Raw genomic sequence first — 18467 nt, forward strand, 5'->3', positions numbered from 1 at the left:
TTTGGGAAAATAAGTTCCACCAGCTGAGCTGAGTCAAATAAATCTGTAACTAATAATATGTGTGTTCTGCTACTGTGAAAAACTTTATAGGACTAATCAGTCCTTGAGGAACCGTAAGCCAACTTTGCCATGTAGGATGATTGCAGTACAAAACCTCCTACTTACCCTTTCTTCACACTTGCTTGTTTTAATTCAGTTTACCACTAACGGTTTTTAATAATTGTTAATACTTAAAATTCAGGAGTGGCTATTTGTCTAGAATTAGAAAATGCCTTCCTATGCATTCAGATAGAATGTAAAACATTCTGCAAACATTCTTCAAAATTCAGCATATATCACATAATCTTTACTTGTTTAGTGTCTTTTTTTTTTTTTTTTCCTTTTCAAAGATATGTCTCATTGCTATGTTTCCTTACCTAAAGGGAACGATCCACCTAGAGAGCCTGGTAGCTTCCCATTTCTAAACAAGTGTCTGAGTTTTAAACTGGAATGAGGCACTATGAATGGTCCTGCATGCTGCAACAACAGTCCTTACTGAAGACCCAATATGACAAGTTCTAGACTCATAGTTTAGCTATAATTTTGTCTCATCATTTGCTTTAGGCCTGTGCACCTTTCTGTTATAGGGAAATTGTATGGGTCTGAGTTGTCCACGGATTTGGGACATTCACAGCTGTGTTTCTGCAGTGGCCTTATGTTCTTGTTGGCCAGTTGCAACTTTGCTGCAATAAGGCTGAGACAAACACCATTTCTCCAATGATTTTTCCCTAAAAAGCAGGGACCATGGAGGTTTACTATTGCCTCATTGAGAAAAGTTGCATGTGAGTTTCTAAGCTGCATATATTGCTTCTCTCAAATTATAGATGTAGATCACTTGTAGGACATTATCATGGACACCAGAGAGGTCTAAGAGTGGGGGAAAATAGTCTTCGTCTTCCAAAGCTTCCTCTCCAAGAGACATGACCTCAATTTTCACTGCCCAGCATGCTACATTTCAACATGGGACAGCAGAATGATGCTCATCAGCAATTTGACCCTTGTCTTCCAAGGCTCCAAAAATTGATACTCTCTCATGATCAGAAAACAAGATTTAGAAGTTAATTTAGCAAAAGTGTCTCTTTAGTCTATGCTATTTATCAACACTCATGACCTTGAAAAGCCATTTGCATTTAAAAGGACTTCACAGTTTGACTCAGTAATTTCTTTGATGTAAATCCATTCATTTCACACTCTACTCCTACATCCCCCCCAAACATTTCTGTTTTTCTTTTCTGTTTCTTTAGAGAAGCCTTGATTTTATCTCAACACTGAGTTCATTGCCTCCAAATCTCTGCCTCCTTTCTTTCAAAGTCACATTTTGAACTCCTTTTTCTGGTCTTTATCTACATCAGCTAGACACAGGACATCAAGGCACAGGAGCCCTTTTGCCCACACAAGAACTCTGCTCAGGGCTCTCCGCGAAATTCAGTAAACGGTGCAGTAATCCCCACTATGTACAGCCGTCTCACTGCGAAAAGGAGCTCAGTCACTTTAGTTAAATTCAACAGGAGTCCTTACTGTATTCATTACTCTTAATAAGATGTCTCATAGTTTGAGAGCCAAGACCTATTTGATAGTGGCCATTAGCACCTTCCAGCTTAAAACAGTATGAAATACCATCCTTAGTGGTATTTCACAGTCACTGGAGGATGTCCCACTATTATTTGCACCATGTTACTTAGTCCTTGTTTAAAAGTGGTTTCTATTAAACAACAATTTTTGCCATTACCTTGAACAGTAGTTTCAGACAGACTTTTCCAATATATTGAAAAAAAAACCAAAAAACATCACGATGTATATAAGCAAAGACAAAGCAGTTAACCAAATTAAAGAAACATGTTATTGCCGAGGCTCACATCTGTTTCATGAACATGTAATATTAACTAGTTTCTGTGCATGGCAAGGGAGGAGATTATACATTTTGGAAGAGATTCATACATCATCGTCATCAGAATCCATTATCATATTTCCATGAGTTTTCATACACATTCTTTTGGGATGACAAATTATTAGACCATTTAATGTACTTATTCTTTGCTGCATTAAAAGGATTATCATATTCTTAGCTGAGAGTTTCATTACATATAATGTTGACTCTTTTGGTCTAAGTGCCCTTATGTTTCACACAGGGGAAAAAGAAAGTTTCTTTTGGTTCTTTGGAGGTCCTTTGTAACTTGGTTGGGGTTTTTTCCGGCTGGATGTCTTGTTACAGATTAGAAGTCAAACTTTGACTGGAAACGGATCTGTTCTTGAGTGGAAGGATACTCACTTGAGTACTGACAGTCTTTACATTTCCACCATTCCCCTCAAAAGGAGAGACACATCGTCTGGCAACTATTGGGAAAGAATCCTAAAGGATTGCTACACACAGAGTCATTCTTCTAATTACACCTAGCCAAAAGAAAACACCGTGGCGGTGGAATAGCCTAGAGGTAGAGCTTTACATTTGGCTAGGTTAAGTTAGGTACTCAAATTAATTGACAACTGTAGGCTTACTTGAGGAGACTATTCTCTGAAGCCACCTTTGCTCACTTAGAATTGGTAGGAGGATTCAGCCTGGAGCTTTATAGACTGAAACTCAAGGAGGATGCTGCAGCCCATTCTTAGTGGGGGCTCCACGCCTTTGAAATTCATACTTTCCTCTTTGCTTGAAACTGCCCAGTTCTGATGACCTCCAGATTACATTGCACAACCCTATTTTTTCCAGAACTTTGTACATATTAGGATAGAGGACACTAGAATTGTTCAAAGGAATGATTTTTCAGCAGGGGTGACTTTCAGTGCTGCGCTTAGGATAAGTTTTGTATTATGTCAGAAGTTCTGGGTGCATATACAGAAAATGCCTTTTTAGTGTTCCAGAAAGCTAAATAAATACATCAATTCAGACAGCATAATGAACTGCAGCTTTCGAAATAAATGTTACATTTATATTTCAAGTAATGACCATCTCACTAAAATCTGAGTAATGGTCAGGTAATGACTGTTTCACAATAGTGTGTTGAAACAGCAGAAACTGAAAAATCCAGAAGCTGTATTTACAGGTTCCTAGAAAATATTTTTTTAAACGCATTATCATCTTAACAAGAAATTTCAGCCACAGCAAACAAGAAAATGGGAAAATAAATAGCTTTGTATACAGGGCACTTTTCTGTAGTCTGATTTCTCAACAGTTCCTTGATCAAAAGAAATTAGAGGCACTAAACTTTATTAATTTCTTGAGAGCCTTTAACATGTAGTTCCAATAATTAAAGGGGCCAGGCCAAAATAATGTGGATTATTTCTGTCCTTTAAAGGTCCCTGAATAACGTTCAAGTATCCGGTACAGTCTTGAAGAAGCTAAGGTATGACTGTCTTCTGTAACCAAATCTGTCCCCTCTCGACCCTATATTCAGTAGCTACATCTGTTCTCTTTTGACCCATGGCAAGGTAATAAACTTCCAGATCTCAGTGTGGCCTGTGCTGGCTGAAATGATCACAGCTTTGTGGAAAAGTAATTTTTCTAGAGAGACAACGCTGCAGACTTAAAACACACAGAGCATATAAACTAAAATTAATTGGGCACATAATGATTCTTGAGCCATAAGGTTAAGTATTGAAAAACAAGGAGATAAACAAATCCCATACACCAGACTACAGTGCATGCCATGTTGTAATTGATGTAATACACTGCTTACTTAGCTTTCCTTCAGAGAGAAAGAAGTGTTAGGGAGTGAAGTGAAGCAAATAATGCAATACGTTAACTGAAACAATAGTCACTGTATTAATTTGATAAAGTATTGTATCACTGTAGTCCCTCTAATCTTGGAAGAATTTATCGCAGAACTATTTCACTGGATTTAGCTCCTAACAAGAAGAGATATTAAGCCTTGTGAAAAAGCCTGACCAAGCTGTCTACCAAAATAACACATTTTGCAACTATGATACTGCTCTGCCGACTTTGATTTTTAAGAGATTAGTGCTAACAGAGGTTCTTTCTGCATATAACAATATTTCCAGAACCAGCTATTCTGAATGCAGGACCACACTCTATTGCTAGTAGGTCAGGGTCTCACGGTTTTGAAGGTCTTTTATCTGTCAGTAGTTGTTTCCTTGCAAAGTTGGGTCTTTATACGCTACCCGAACAGTCAAACAAGTCCAATCTATTTCATTCGTTTTACTTATTTTTCCAAGGCATTTCTAGTTTCCCTTTCTTCTGCTGTAGCTATTCTTTTGATTTCAACCTGAAAGCTGTTCTTTAAGCACAGAAAACTTTCACTGCTTCTTCGTAATACATATTTAGATTCCCCATTCGTTTCATTTAGGACTTATTGTAGATATACATTTTCTAAACATCTAAAGATCTAAAATCTGCTTTCAGAGATTAAGGCAACTGGTTCGCAGATATCTCATTTCACCCACCTGTCATCTAGGACTGAACTCTCTTTTCAGTTTGAAACAGAAAACAGCTCCTTATAATATTAATGGATTTTCCTGTCAATTAAAACAATATAGTAATTGTTATAAACTGAACCACAACAACAATAGTGAACATTCCTGCAGCACAATCAAAACGAGAAATTTTGCAGTAACATGAGATAAAATCATAGCTTTAGTCATTCTGAGATTAAAATAATTATTTCAAGCCACATACAAGTGATGCTTATGAAACTCTCACTAATCTTGAAAATTGAAGCAAAGCTAGGAGTGCTTTCTAGAGCTCTAAGACAGGCCATTTAAGGCTATAGACCAAGTATGTTATACTTTAGTACAAAAAGGCTGCTTGTAACTGTCACCTTACCTTCACTGCAAAATAGACTTGACACAGGGTGATGTAAGTAGTGTATTCTAGAAATATGAGTGTATGCATGCTACTACATAAATGTGAGAAAATGGGAAATCCAAACAGCCCTTAGCGAAGAGAGGAGAGGGGAGGGGAGGGGAGGGGAGGAGAGGAGAGGAGAGGAGAGGAGAGGAGAGGAGAGGAGAGGAGAGGAGAGGAGAGGAGAGGAGAGGAGAGGAGAGGAGAGGAGAGGAGAGGAGACAAAGAGCTGAGAAATAATATGGAGAGTGGGGGAGAGGAATTCTGATTCTGGAGGACGCACAGGGGAAGTGATGCTGCTTTCAACCCCTGCTCCCAGAACTATTCATCCTGGCACGAAAAAGAGGAATCATCCAGCTGGAGAGGACTGAAGCTGTTTTTCTCAAAAATAAATTGGGGCCCTAAAGAGCTCATCCAATGCTGAGATGGTCAGTCTTACACTATCAGATGCAGTGGAGTCTTTTTGTAAGTTATTTGATATAATTTTCTCCTTTTAAAGTTACATATTGTAACTATAGAAAGTAGACACAGTAAAATTCGGAAGAACGGAGGGCTGGAAAGCACCTAAGCCAGTGGGATACTTTGAAGCATTCCTAGGCCATCCCTGGCAAGTGTTTGTTTCAGCTGTTCTTTAAAACCTCTGATGCCACCAGCTCCTTAACGCAGCCTCTTATGGACTTTCACAATTTTAATAATTAGAAAGTTTTTCTTAATATTCACCTTAAGCCGTCTTTCCTTCAAGTTCCATTGCTTTCTTCTTTTCTTTTCCCCAGTGACCATGTGGAATAGTTGATCACAGGTATCTTTATAAAAACCTTTAATGTCTTAAAAAATTACTCCAGTCCTTCCTTAGTTTTCCATACTTTTGAAAAAAACAGCTGCAGTTCTTGCAACTTTTTTTGATGCTTGGGCCTCATAAATCTCTCATAATTACTAATGCTCTGTCCTGGATGCTCTCCAAAGTATTTACATCTTTCCTGAGGTTCTGTATGCAACACTGGTCACAGTTCTCCAGATAATCTCGCTAACACCAAGTGGAGTGAAATGATTACCTCCCCCGGCCGACTTAACCTCTTCCTTATAATAATAATTCCAGAATGAGATTAGGTTCCTGGTAACAGCATTGTTTCTTGGCCTTATTTATATGCATCTCACATTACAGTCCCCTGCCATTATCAGAAGTACTGTTGTCTACTTATTTCCACCTTTCAGTATTTGTGTTTGATAATTGCCTCTGAAGAACAGTACATTGTGTTTGCCCTTATTTCATATTGTTGGTATCAGAGCATTTCTTCACACCATGGGCTGAAACGAAGGATTTTGTTGATGTTGTTTTGATCCCTTTTTCTCATAACACTTTGGGTGAAGATTACATAAATTTCTGTGATTTCCTGTATACTCTTGGCATGCTCAAGATCTAATCAGCACCATATTTTCTTACTCCCTTCACACCTTTCATCCAGCCACCTGCATTTTCTTTCTCTCAGCATTTTTTTTTTTTTAATTCTTGTTCTCTTTTACTTGGAAGAAATCAGAGAATCATTAATAATTTTTCTTTCCATGGTAGAATAAAGGTCACCCTTGACATCATGAAAGTATTATGAAATGTACCTGAACTAAGAAAGAAAATAATAATTTTCACCAAAAATGGAAAGACATACAAATTGGGACTCATGCCTATTCCATTGACATCTATCATTTAACTTCAATAAGAGATTTTGTGGGTTAATTCATATCACAGGATACTTAATATACTGTTAATACCAGTTAATATAATGTTAAGCAGTTAAGATGTTATCTTGTCATTGAGGAAGATGTCAAGGAGCCTATGTTAGCTCTCTAGTCCACTAACAAAACCGACCTGTTGGAAAGCGTCCTTCAAAGGGGAAAAGACCACAGATGCTGTAACAGTGGAGCTTTCCGTACAGAGCCAAGCCAAGAGGACCTGACAGATAATTTCTTTTGAAAATTTACATTATGATTATTCTTTTGACAATTGTTTTGAGATTAAATAGCACAGAAAAGCATTAGGAGTTTCCAACCAACAGGGGAAAATTGTTGTGAATACCAAGGGAAAAGGCATCTAGAAAAATGAAAGAGTGAAATGACATGTTTAGAAGAAAGGAGAACAGGCATATAACACCAGCAATATTTAGGAAGACAGATTTCAACATATTGAGGAAATTTCAAGATACAGACTCCTAGAAGGCTAATCAAGGTGGAAACCTGTTAAAGAGACTGAGACTGACAAAACTGAATTAAGGATAAATAGTGCAGAAGAAAGAGAAGAAGTACAGCCAACAGACTGATGTGGCTAAATTACGAGCGCTTTATGGACTTCTAATGCAAGGAGGTATACTGGAATGGCGACAAGGTCAGCTTAAAAAAGGAAAAACCAAAATTTTAGTATGACAAGTAGAGAGAAAAAACAAGGTAGAAACTGGGATGAAACTAGCAAAGAACATGGAGAGTGGGAGTCTGCATAACCCCCATGTTTGTGTTTTAAGGTTTTCCTCACCTGGAAGTTATCCATACCGGTCTTGATCTCCCTTGCTCCATTTTTGTATGTTTTTCTTGTTGTGTCATCCCAACATTGAGAACAGTAATTTATAACAGTCTTTTACGTATCTAAAAGCCTTTAGCATGCTCCCCTTTGATCTTCTCTCTAATACTTAATTACACTATCACTTTGCATTTTCTCCGTGGGATCACAACTTCATTCAGTACAGGAGCTGTTATTCAGTATTTTGTTTTAACCTTCTTGTTCAGGTTGTGATTCAGGTTTTTTGTTCTTTAGCCTTTTTTTATTAAATATATATACAAAAGCTTTGCACAGATCACAAACTTATTTATTTGCTTCTGTGTTTTTCCTTTGAGATGCACTGCATTTGAGCATTTCAGAAGCATTAATTAATTTTTCTTCACGATACGGTTGCTGTGAGAAAGATGCTATTCTTTTTTCACAGAATAGTTGGGAACCTGAGGCACAGATATTAAAGTTAAAATTGTTAAAAGCATTCATTAATTGCTCATTCCCAAGTTTAACCAAATAGGAGGGCAATCCTTCATATTTTATGCAAGCTCAAAGCACAGTTCCAGCAGGCGTAGCTGGAGATGTTAAGCGTTATCCACCTTAGCAAATTTGTCCCTTGGTGTTACATGCTGGGAACACATTCATGGCTTAACGATTTAACTGACTTTACCCAGTACCATGCAGCAGCTTTCTGGTAGAGGCAGAAATAAAACCCAGTTTTCCACAACAGCACTCTACTCCCTTAAGCGTTAATCAATGGTTATGTCATTAAAGATCATATCACTGTCTATAGAAGGAGATCAAAAGTTGTATGGGTAACCATATCCCTGGTAGTCTGTATCCTGATTTTGTAACTTTAACAGTGTTCTAAACAGCAGTCAGACATTCTCAGGAGAGAAGCGGGGAGCATGGAGGAAAACGTCTTGCTCTGCGCACTTCTGATATTTGACATTACAGTAACCCCTAGAAAAAGGACAACCTCAAGGGAAAACCCCAGCAATTTCAGACTGGATTGTATCCTGTCCAAAACTGCCAATTGACACAAAACACTAATTAGCTTTGGACTGTATGAATAGATTCTTACTTTCATGAAAATTTTCACCAGCCCTTGGATCTGCTCACCAAGTACCTTAGCAAATGTCAAGACTTCCCATAAAAGCAGGGAATTCATAGTCTTTTTGAAAAAAAACTAATAAAATAAACAAATGGTACATAAATTACAACTAAAAAAAACTGAGGAACAAGCAGATTATAGCTTGAATTTACGTTTCTGATTTTGGCTTAAATGTAAGGCATCCTGAAAAATCTGTCAGCAACAGATTAAATTCCCAAGCTCCCCCTTTGTATTGTGTCCAGACCAGATAGGATTCAGTGTTGGCCTGGTGTCAGATTTTTCTTGATGTAAAATTTCCATGCTGTTCATATACCACAGCGCCAGACACAGCCAGCTTAGTAATAGAAACAGTATGCCACTGGAAAGCAGATTCCTGACTCCGGAGTCAGAAAAATAATTTACTCGTAGCTATGGAAGGGCACATTTCTCCCTACCAGGAAATTTTCACATCACCACATGGATTCACAAAACCTGCTTACCACATGCAGTTTGCAGCCCGTCCAATACACTCATCTGCCAGCTTGTCTCTCCCCACACCATCATAGATGGCAAAAACCAAACCAAAATGGATTTAGCAAACCCGTCCCAACTATGCAGCACAACAGAGGAGGAAACTATACAGGATGGGTAGGCATGCTATAGGGGACAGCCCATGGTCCCTCCTGCTGGCTGGTTAACCCACCTGAAGGCAGATGCTGTGGCCAGGAGCCCAGACTCTGTCGGCAGCCCAGGAGCCACAACACATGGCAGGTCAAAGCAAGGGAATCATCAAAGGTTTGGCCAAAGCTTGAGTTTGTCTACAGTAAGCAAAGGTGGACAGGCAGGAGCAAGTGTTCACAGGCAGGTCAGGAATCACAGCCAACATAAAGTGAGTTTTGAAGCTGGAAGAGGAGCAAAGCTTAGGGAGCTGGGCTGGAGATGAAGTCAACAGCAGGACTCAAGGCAGCCCGCATAGTGCGAGGGTATCTCCTTCATACAAACGCATCTACCTGCCGTCTGCGTGCAGACTACAGCAGCACACAACAACACGGAGCCAGGAGTCACACCCAGAGGACATCTTTCCCTGAGGCAAGCTGCGACTCCTGATGGGCAGGAGCTTCATGGGAATCCAGCCTCTGAAACCACCCACGGTTGATGGTTTCCATCTCATGACATCCCAAGTACCCAGCATAACACGGAGAGGAAAATATGTATTTGATGAGTCCAAATACAAAAATGATCCACTGGAGGTGATGCATGCATACCTCAAACACTTCAAAAGTGAAAAAAATCATAAACATTAGAAGAATAGTTATTTCACTAGTTATGGGATTTACAATACTTTTTGGCTTTAAAGAAAGATTAATTCCCTCATCCCTTTACCCTTTTAATGTCAAAACTGACACAGTAAAAGTGTTATTGAATCCTGACCAAAGATATTAGAAAAAGAATGAAAAATGAGTAGAACTTTGATAGTAGTTGTGTCTGATCCCCAACATCACAAGAGACTCAGGAAGGTAGCTACAGCCCTAGAAAGATATTTTATGTGAAAAGAATATTATTTTTTTTAAATCTAAGACTTGCAACATCACACAGAAGGAATTAATTTGTGTATGGCAAGGAAGCCCGTGTGGATGACAGAAAAATGTCTTCACGCATATTCCCAGCTAAATTCCAGCCGGAGCAGACAAACTGAGTGTAAAGCATTAACAGGGTACAAACAAGCAGTCTAGGACCACAGCAAGCAAAATGCTTAAACTAAACTCAGTGCTAAGGTCAGGACTTGAGTTCTTTACTCAGATTTGGCACTTTTTTTGTGGTCGTGGTGGTGTTTGCACAGTTTGACTGCTCCTCTGTAAAACAGACACCTCAAAGGGGAACTGTGTAATCCTTTGCAATATAGTTATGCAAGTTAACCTAACTGTCACAGAAAATACAGCCGGGCACTCCGTTATCTCTGCGGGGAAGTGTTGGAACTGGCACAGTCTGGCCTCTGCTCCCAGACGATTTCTGGTCTTAATCGGGAATTAGCACAGACCAAAAATGATGCTCACTGGGCACGCTGGGCAGTGAAGAAAAGATTTTGATGGTGAATTATTAGGAGGTTATTTCAAGTCAGTGAGTCTCAGTGCCAGACAACAGTCTAGAACACATTTCATTTACTAGTACAGACAAAGCCCAAGTGCCTGTAAACTGCTTGGATCTAGAGTTGAGACTCCAGAATCTAGAACAGAGAGTGACAAAATTGAATGTTCCTGTATTTTTGTGCTGTAGTTGCAGAGTGAGTAAGGTAAGTAGAAGAGAAACAAAAATAGAAATTATCAGATTGCCTTGGGTAAAGTAAATGACCTTCATCTTCCCTTCCAGCTTGATCATATCTACCAGGAGATTTGAAAAAAAACATTTAAATATTTTTGCTAATTATTTGTTCCTTGCCATGATGGTATAAGCCAGCTGGTATAAGCCAGCAGTAACTGAAAATAACAGAAATCCAAGATACATTATTTTTAAGTTATGTACCTATATCATCCAGAACAATGAATACAGGAAGCTTTGCAGGTTTTCTTACACTGATTCTATTTCAATCCTCTTGGCATACCGCCGAAAAATAAAATCTCCTGTCATCACAAAATGAGTGTGCAAATCTATTGACCTCATCTAGATTCCTTTTGCAAATGCTAGAGGAAAATCAGACACATGGTCTGGTTTCTCCAGCATCATTTTAAGTTAGAGGTTTTCAACCTGTAAATCCCTAAAAGCTTCAGGGAAATGTGGAGACCCCTGCAGAGCAAATTTAAGCCTATTCCAGCTTGGTTTTTGTGACTATCTTTTTCAGACCCTTTGAGATATAGGCAATTGACCATCTAATTTTGAGTTGCAAATCAGTGCTCAAATGGAAACAAAAATATGTCACCTTTCCATTTTACTATGAAAGAAAATGGTTCAGGAAAATTACAGCTGCCAAAATAGCGGTGACTTTTGTCTCCGTGTTGTCAAGTCTGTTCACTGCTTCACAGTGCTTCTGAAGGACCAAAAACTTGAGATGTTCATGTGGCATACTATAGATTTATGTCAATGAGGACCCCCGTACAGAAGCAAATATGCAGGACACTCCTGTCCACCCCAGTAAGGTGACACCTTAGGGTTTACTCAGCAGAGCTGGGAAGGAAGCATTGGTATTGCCCTTAAGCCTTGTGCTGTTTCAACTTTGTGAATCAGATACTGATATTTCTATAACACAATCTGTGTATGGGTCATTGTTTCATATTACACCCAATCCTACAACCAGTTTCTCCATTAAAAAATGACTTCCCCCTCCATTCATGTCTTCTGCAAAGAAATGATCATTCTTTCAGTTGTCTTTAATTCTCCTGGATGATTTTCTTGGGACTGGAGAAGTTATTACGTCTCCTTCTGTTCATATATGTGTCCTATCCACTCCTAACCCAAACCAAGGGAAGTTTATTTCACAGAACCACAGAAAAGACATTCTGAAAAGCTGTCTGATCTCCTCTTTTCTCCAAGCCATGCTATCTCATCCAGTTCAGACCATTTCATCCTTTTCGGTCATTCCTGACATGTATCCTCCTGTCCCTCCTCTATAGAGTGAAATACTACCTCCCCTACAAGTGTGGTATATTCTTACCATCCCTTGGACAAACAGTTCTCTGCGTGGTCTTCCCCATCGTTAACCCAGACACACTCTGTGTCACTCCTTGACAGACAGCCATAACTGACTCTGCACCTTCTTCCTACCCCTCCTGTTCTTCAGGTTGCTCTCTGCCCCTTGTACCTTTGTACTGAAGAGTATTGCCATCATCTTCCACAAACAGATGTATTTGATTCACCTCCTACAGGATCCACCCACACTCGTTATGACTTCTTCCAAAGTTCTCTATAAATACAATACAAAATTTAAAAAGTACACTGCACATTTACTGCAATATATAATTTGCAAGAAGAGGCACGATAAGTGCATTGTTTTAAATATAGAGCCTGATTTTCTCCTCATCTACAGAATACATTAATCCCGCAGAACAGCAGGCAACACTGCAGGAAATAATGTCGCAATATTGTAGCAGCCACATAGGAAATCACAACGCGGGACCTTACAGGAGGAGGAGGTGATTTTATTTTTAAACAAAACCAATGTCATTTGTTCATACTCACCTTCTCATACCAACATACTCACAACACTAAAATGCGTGAGCCCAAGTCATCTGTCCAGCATCCAGGCAGGAGGCCAGGTATATGCAAGCGCTGTGTCTAGGAGTCCTTGTAGTAATGTGGGAGACGAGGCACACCAGCTGCTGAGTCCTTCTCACATCTAGGTTCCTCTTATGCTGGGGACCATGTGCTGGCTTTAGATGTACCTTTTTGGATTGTTAGGAACTGTCATTTTCTCCATCCCCATCTCCATCTCCATCAGGATTTGCGCATTGCCCTTTGTCTCCCAGTCTTGGTGGGAAGCTGCAGGTAGATGTGTGCTACGATCTTGGAGGCCAACAACACACATCGTTCTCACAGCCCTTCTCCTGACTTTGCCTCGGTGTTTCCACACCCAGAGATCCCCAGGCCTAACGTTTGTGTAATAACTCTCTCTAGCACCATCTACACAAGAAGGTTTCCAGGGCTTGTTGTTGCACTACACATTTGGAATAAGGCTGAGAGTTCAATAATGGTTATTTCTTCAGAAAAGGGTGCCAAAAATGACTGTTGGGCATGTAAGGCAATTTCAGCATGTGCCCAAAGACTGTGTCCCAAAGATTTGGGACTCTCTTCTATGACTTGGATGTGGTTATTGCAGCAGTGCAAAAACGCCACTACAAGTAGCGGGAAATTGCAGGACTGCAAATTGAGTTTTTTCACTTGCTGCTCTCAAAGTTCATTTGTATCTCTCAGAGCCTGAGTAAAATCACATCAAGGGTAATGCATTACTTCTACATAAATCGTTAGGAAGTTTCCAGAAATAATCATAATTACTTTAGTAACGAATAAGACAAAAGCATTCCTATAAAAACACTCTCAAGCAATTATTTCCACAGATCACACACATTGGCAAATAAAAAACTACTGATAAGAAACAGTTATACTTACAAGTTTGTCTATGTCCTTACAACATTCAACCTAACACATATAAACTGTGAACAGAATAGGAAGTAGTGTTACGCATTAACCATACAAAATCTAGAAATAAATGGTACAAGACAACAGATGACTCACTTTACATATTTCTTGCTTGCCCCAGATCTCTTGCATTTCCCCACTCTCAAAACTCAGTGCCTCTGACTATGAAGGTACCTGATACTGCCTCAACACTACCATGGGATGCCTTCCACTCAGTACCTCCTGCTTCTTAACGTCTGACTTTCTCTTCCAAATATTAGCATAGCTGCGCCATAAAATTAAAGTTTACTTACTGGGCATTACTTTTCCCATATTACTCAGCTCAGACCCTGCATCTTACAAGAAACGGCTCCAGACAATAACTTTCCCCTTCAGCAGCCCACCAAATTCATGTCATATTTCCAAAACTCAAAAAACAAAATTACTTCTCTACGGCAGAGTGGCTAGAGCTCAGGCTTCTTATAATTGCAAGCTACCATGGCTGAGCACAATATCAACGTAGCAACAATATTATTAAAAAAAAATAAAATTAAAAAAATAATTGAGAGTATAGGTACTAGTATGCATGTCCTTTCAGGTGAATATGGTATTAAAACAATATGTGGGTCATGTTCACTCTCTGTTTCTATTCTATTCTATTCTATTCTATTCTATTCTATTCTATTCTATTCTATTCTATTCTATCGAACGCTATCCTATTCTACTCTTTTTCTATTCTATTCCATTCTGTTCTTTTCTTGTTCTTTTCACTTTAGCTTGTCTGCGCAATTTTAACACCTGCTTCATTCCATCTACAAAAATTATTCCTTTTCTCCTTTACTTCGTTAATTCAGTATGTCCAGTATTCAAAACTGATTGACTGCAGCTTGTTCACCACCACGAGGACAATTATATCGACAGAAGTGCCTCTGACAAAAAAAAGTATTAAGACTTCTGAAAGTACAGCACTGATTGCATTGGTATGTACCTCAGGGTCTGCTGCTGCTAATAACCATAACAACGGAGAGACGTGTGATGCTCCCACGAATGTAAGGGCTTCTCTGGGCTTTGAGACATTTCATTTGTTCGGCTGCTTTTCTGACTCCCTGCTTTGTCACCATGAAACAGCAGCCCAGCAGTGAGCTACTGTGGCAAAACACAGCACTTTCTGGAAGTAAGTGAAAGACTGTGCTGCATCCCTGAAGAAAACAAAAGGGATTAATCTAAACATGTCAGTAGCCCAGTGCATGGCCAGAGGGCTGCCCGCATTCAACCCTCAACATGAATTTCATGTTGAGACTTGGCAATGAGAGTGGTTCATAGCACCGTATTTTACAAAGCCATGGTCACTTTGGGGCTAGAAGGTGGCCTCTGACCAAATTCTGATTTCAGACTTTTACAAAAGAAGGAATAGTGAAGAAACTTTTTTTTTTTTTTTTTCAAAAAAAGCGTAAAAACCACACAATGGGTTCCCTAGAAATTCCTACCAAAGAATAAATACCGCTATCTGAAACAGGCATTGTGCTAAAATAGTGCTCCGTGTATAAATTGAATTGGCGCACAGCAAATTAACACCATTTTGTAAAAATGTCTCAGATGCAATATAGAGATAATAATATATAATGGAAAATATATCTAATCAATGGAATTTTGAAATCATCCTGACTTTTTTACAGTAAAGTTCTAAGGATTGGATGACTTTTAACATAACAGCGCAATAATTACATTATTTCCAAACACTGCATTTCATAGCTGCCTGTACATACACACATATATATACACACTTGCACTTGTGTATGATGTGCAGATTTATACAATAGAAAGCACTTTACTCAGATTTGTGCCAGTAAATCTCGTCTATTTAATGGCAGCAGATCTTCTGCTGAAGAAGTCACGTCTCCAGATTACAAGCTGAGAATCTGTCCCATGGAAGTGGCTGTGGTTTACAGCTTGCGCTGTGTCGGGGCAGTGGCCCCCAACAGTATGTTGCAGTCCAGCTACGCAAAATTGGAAGGACATGGAGGGAGACTGGAAGAAACAGCCCTCCAATCCCCTTTTGAATAAATAACTTGCATTAATGTGCAGCTAATCATACACCGCAATGCAAAAAGGAAAACATCTGCATTGTTCGCTTTATAAACACTGTGTACATGAAGTTTTCATCTAGTTGGTTGGTTTGTGCTTTTTTCATGTTTCATAAGAGCACGGTAATGGAAATGAAGACTTTTTTTGTTTCTGCATAAAACAGGACTGCAGAGCAAGATTACACCTGCCAGGGATGACGTATCTTTGCCTCCATGCAATGCACTGACTGCTTGACAAACAAAAACCTTCCTGATGGTGTCACAAGTCCACACAGGTGTGATGGAGTGCTGCTCTTCATGCAGAGCTCGGATTTCTCTCACTGCTATGAAAAAAGCCACATGGAGCAAGGCAATTTCAGGGTGACCACTCGTCTGCACACACGGGGGAATACACACCATTCCAGCTGGGAGCAACATAAATGAAATTTCTGCATGTGTCAGTGACACTCCTCTGGCTATTCTAGGGCTCAATCCTACCCTCCCTGCTCACATTCCACTGGCTGAAACGGAGGCGAGGAAGAGCCCTGAAAGGAAACAGATTTCACTCTTTATGGATGTAGGTGAACATTTCATCTTTTATATCCTGGATATAAAATTGTCATGCAGTCTGAGTAGTTGTGCTTTTCATATATAATAAGCAATAATAAGCATTTGTATGGACCCGCAGATGAGCACTTTTAAAGAAAGGTGTTTTACCAGAGAATCACAGAATCATAGAATTGTTAGGGTTGGAAGGGACCTTAAAGATCATCTAGTTCCAACCCCCCTGCGATGGGCAGGGACATCACCCACTAGATCAGGTTGCTCTCCTTGCTACAGAGAGAATACTACTGAAGCCATATTTTAATAATGTCATTCTTAGAGAGCAAAACGTTATAGAGCTGACATTACTACGTGGGCAAGCCAGAAACAGGGTTTCAGGGATGGAAAATTCTCTCATATTATTCACTGAGGCAATAATAGTGACAGCAGCAAAAGTCACCTTTTTTGCTGTAGACTCCAGGATGAGCTTTGTCAGAACACATGATCAGAGAGATATAACAATTTAGCATTGCAAAGATCAGATGAAAAAAAAACGTGCAGTGGATCTGCTCACATCAGGCTGCTCGCAGTGAAATGGCAGTAACTATAAGAAGGAAGTTTCAGAAGCACTTAAGACACTTCAAACTTGACATAGACATGACTGCAGGATTTTTCCTTCTTCCCCTGAACTCAGTGGGCATTAAGGTTGCTCAGCACCTTGCAGAAGCAAATCCTTTCCTTCCTGTGCTTGCCAAGCATCTCTGCCTTTCAGATATTCTCTGCTGCCTCTATGGCTGCTTGCTGCTACCCCCTTATTCCTGAAACGTGCCCTGTTTCAATAGGTGTTCCTGTGCATGTCATAGGCAGCTCTGCTCATGCTCTAGCAATTGGTTTTCTTGTCAAAATTTGTACACTTCACATTTTGTGTTGCTTTTGTCTACGCACAGCAGTGCACCCTTGTTCAAGTACCTGGATGTACCCTTTCCTGCAACCCTCCCCAGCTGCTAGAGCAAACACGCAGCTGTCCTGGTGGAGACAGAAGAACTTGGCAGCACCATGCTTCAAACACTCACTCCTGGCTGTACTATTTACTGCTCTTTGTCAGCCCACCAAAGACCAAGAAGTGGGCACATATCCAGGAGGAGGCATTTGTAGGATGGTTGCCCTGCTCTGTGTCAGTCCTCTTCAGTAAAGTTACATTATATGATTAACTATTCCATGCTGTGGGCTCCCCGGTTCAAGAGGGACAGGCAACTGCTGGAGAGGGTACAGCAAAGGGCTACCAAGATGATTAGGGGACTGGAACACCTCTCTTATGAAGAAAGGCTGAGGGATCTGGCTCTTTTTAGTCTGGAAAAAAGATGACTGAGGGGGGATCTTATCAACGCTTACAAATACTTAAAGGGTGGGTGTCAGGAGGATGGGGCCAGGCTCTTTTCAGTGGTGCCCGGGGACAGGACAAGAGGTAATGGGCACAAACTCGGGCATAGGAAGTTCCACCTAAACATGAGAAGGAACTTTTTTCCTTTGAGGGTGGCAGAGCCCTGGGACAGGCTGCCCAGAGAGGTGGTGGAGTCTCCGTCTTTGGAGACATTCAAAACCCACCTGGACGCATTCCTGTGCAACCTGCTCTAGGTGACCCTGCTCTGGCAGGGGGGTGGACTAGATGATCTCCAGAGGTCCCTTCCAACCCCTACCATTCTGTGATTCTGTGATTCTGTGTGTATGATGGGCAGGTCTACTTTTACCCTAGCTTTTGGTTTGTGTGTCAAGACAAGTGCACTTCTATTTTTTGTGGCTGAATAAAGACTATGGAAAGAAATCTAGACTTACATGGCTTAACCTAGCACATTTTTGTCAACCTATATAATATTATCAGAAAAATGCCATTAAGATATTAAAACCTCTGTGCAATGACACAAAGTTCACAGTGTCAAGAACCATGCAAGCAGACACTGTTTGCTCCAGAGCTGCCACCTTGCATTCAGAGAGCAAAATCTCTTAAAACAATTTGCAGCAGGATTATTTTTGGTCTTGAGTAAGGCTGCCTGTATGTCCTCTACGCTAGTAGGGCAAAAACGACCCTGTGTCTCCCCGTGGCACTGGAAACAGCGCAGAATGCTGGAGCGAGAGCAGGGTTGGCAGCAGGGAAGTCCTGAGCCGTAACTAATCCAATACAAGCAACTGATGCATTCCGTGGCCTTAGGCAGATCCCTTCACCCCCCTGCTTTCGTTTCCCCATCTGTAAAGTGAGAACAGCAATATGCACTTTGCAGGGATGCTGCCGTGATG

This window comes from Larus michahellis, chromosome 3 (genome assembly GCF_964199755.1).
Source record: "Larus michahellis chromosome 3, bLarMic1.1, whole genome shotgun sequence".
Taxonomy (NCBI): domain Eukaryota; kingdom Metazoa; phylum Chordata; class Aves; order Charadriiformes; family Laridae; genus Larus; species Larus michahellis.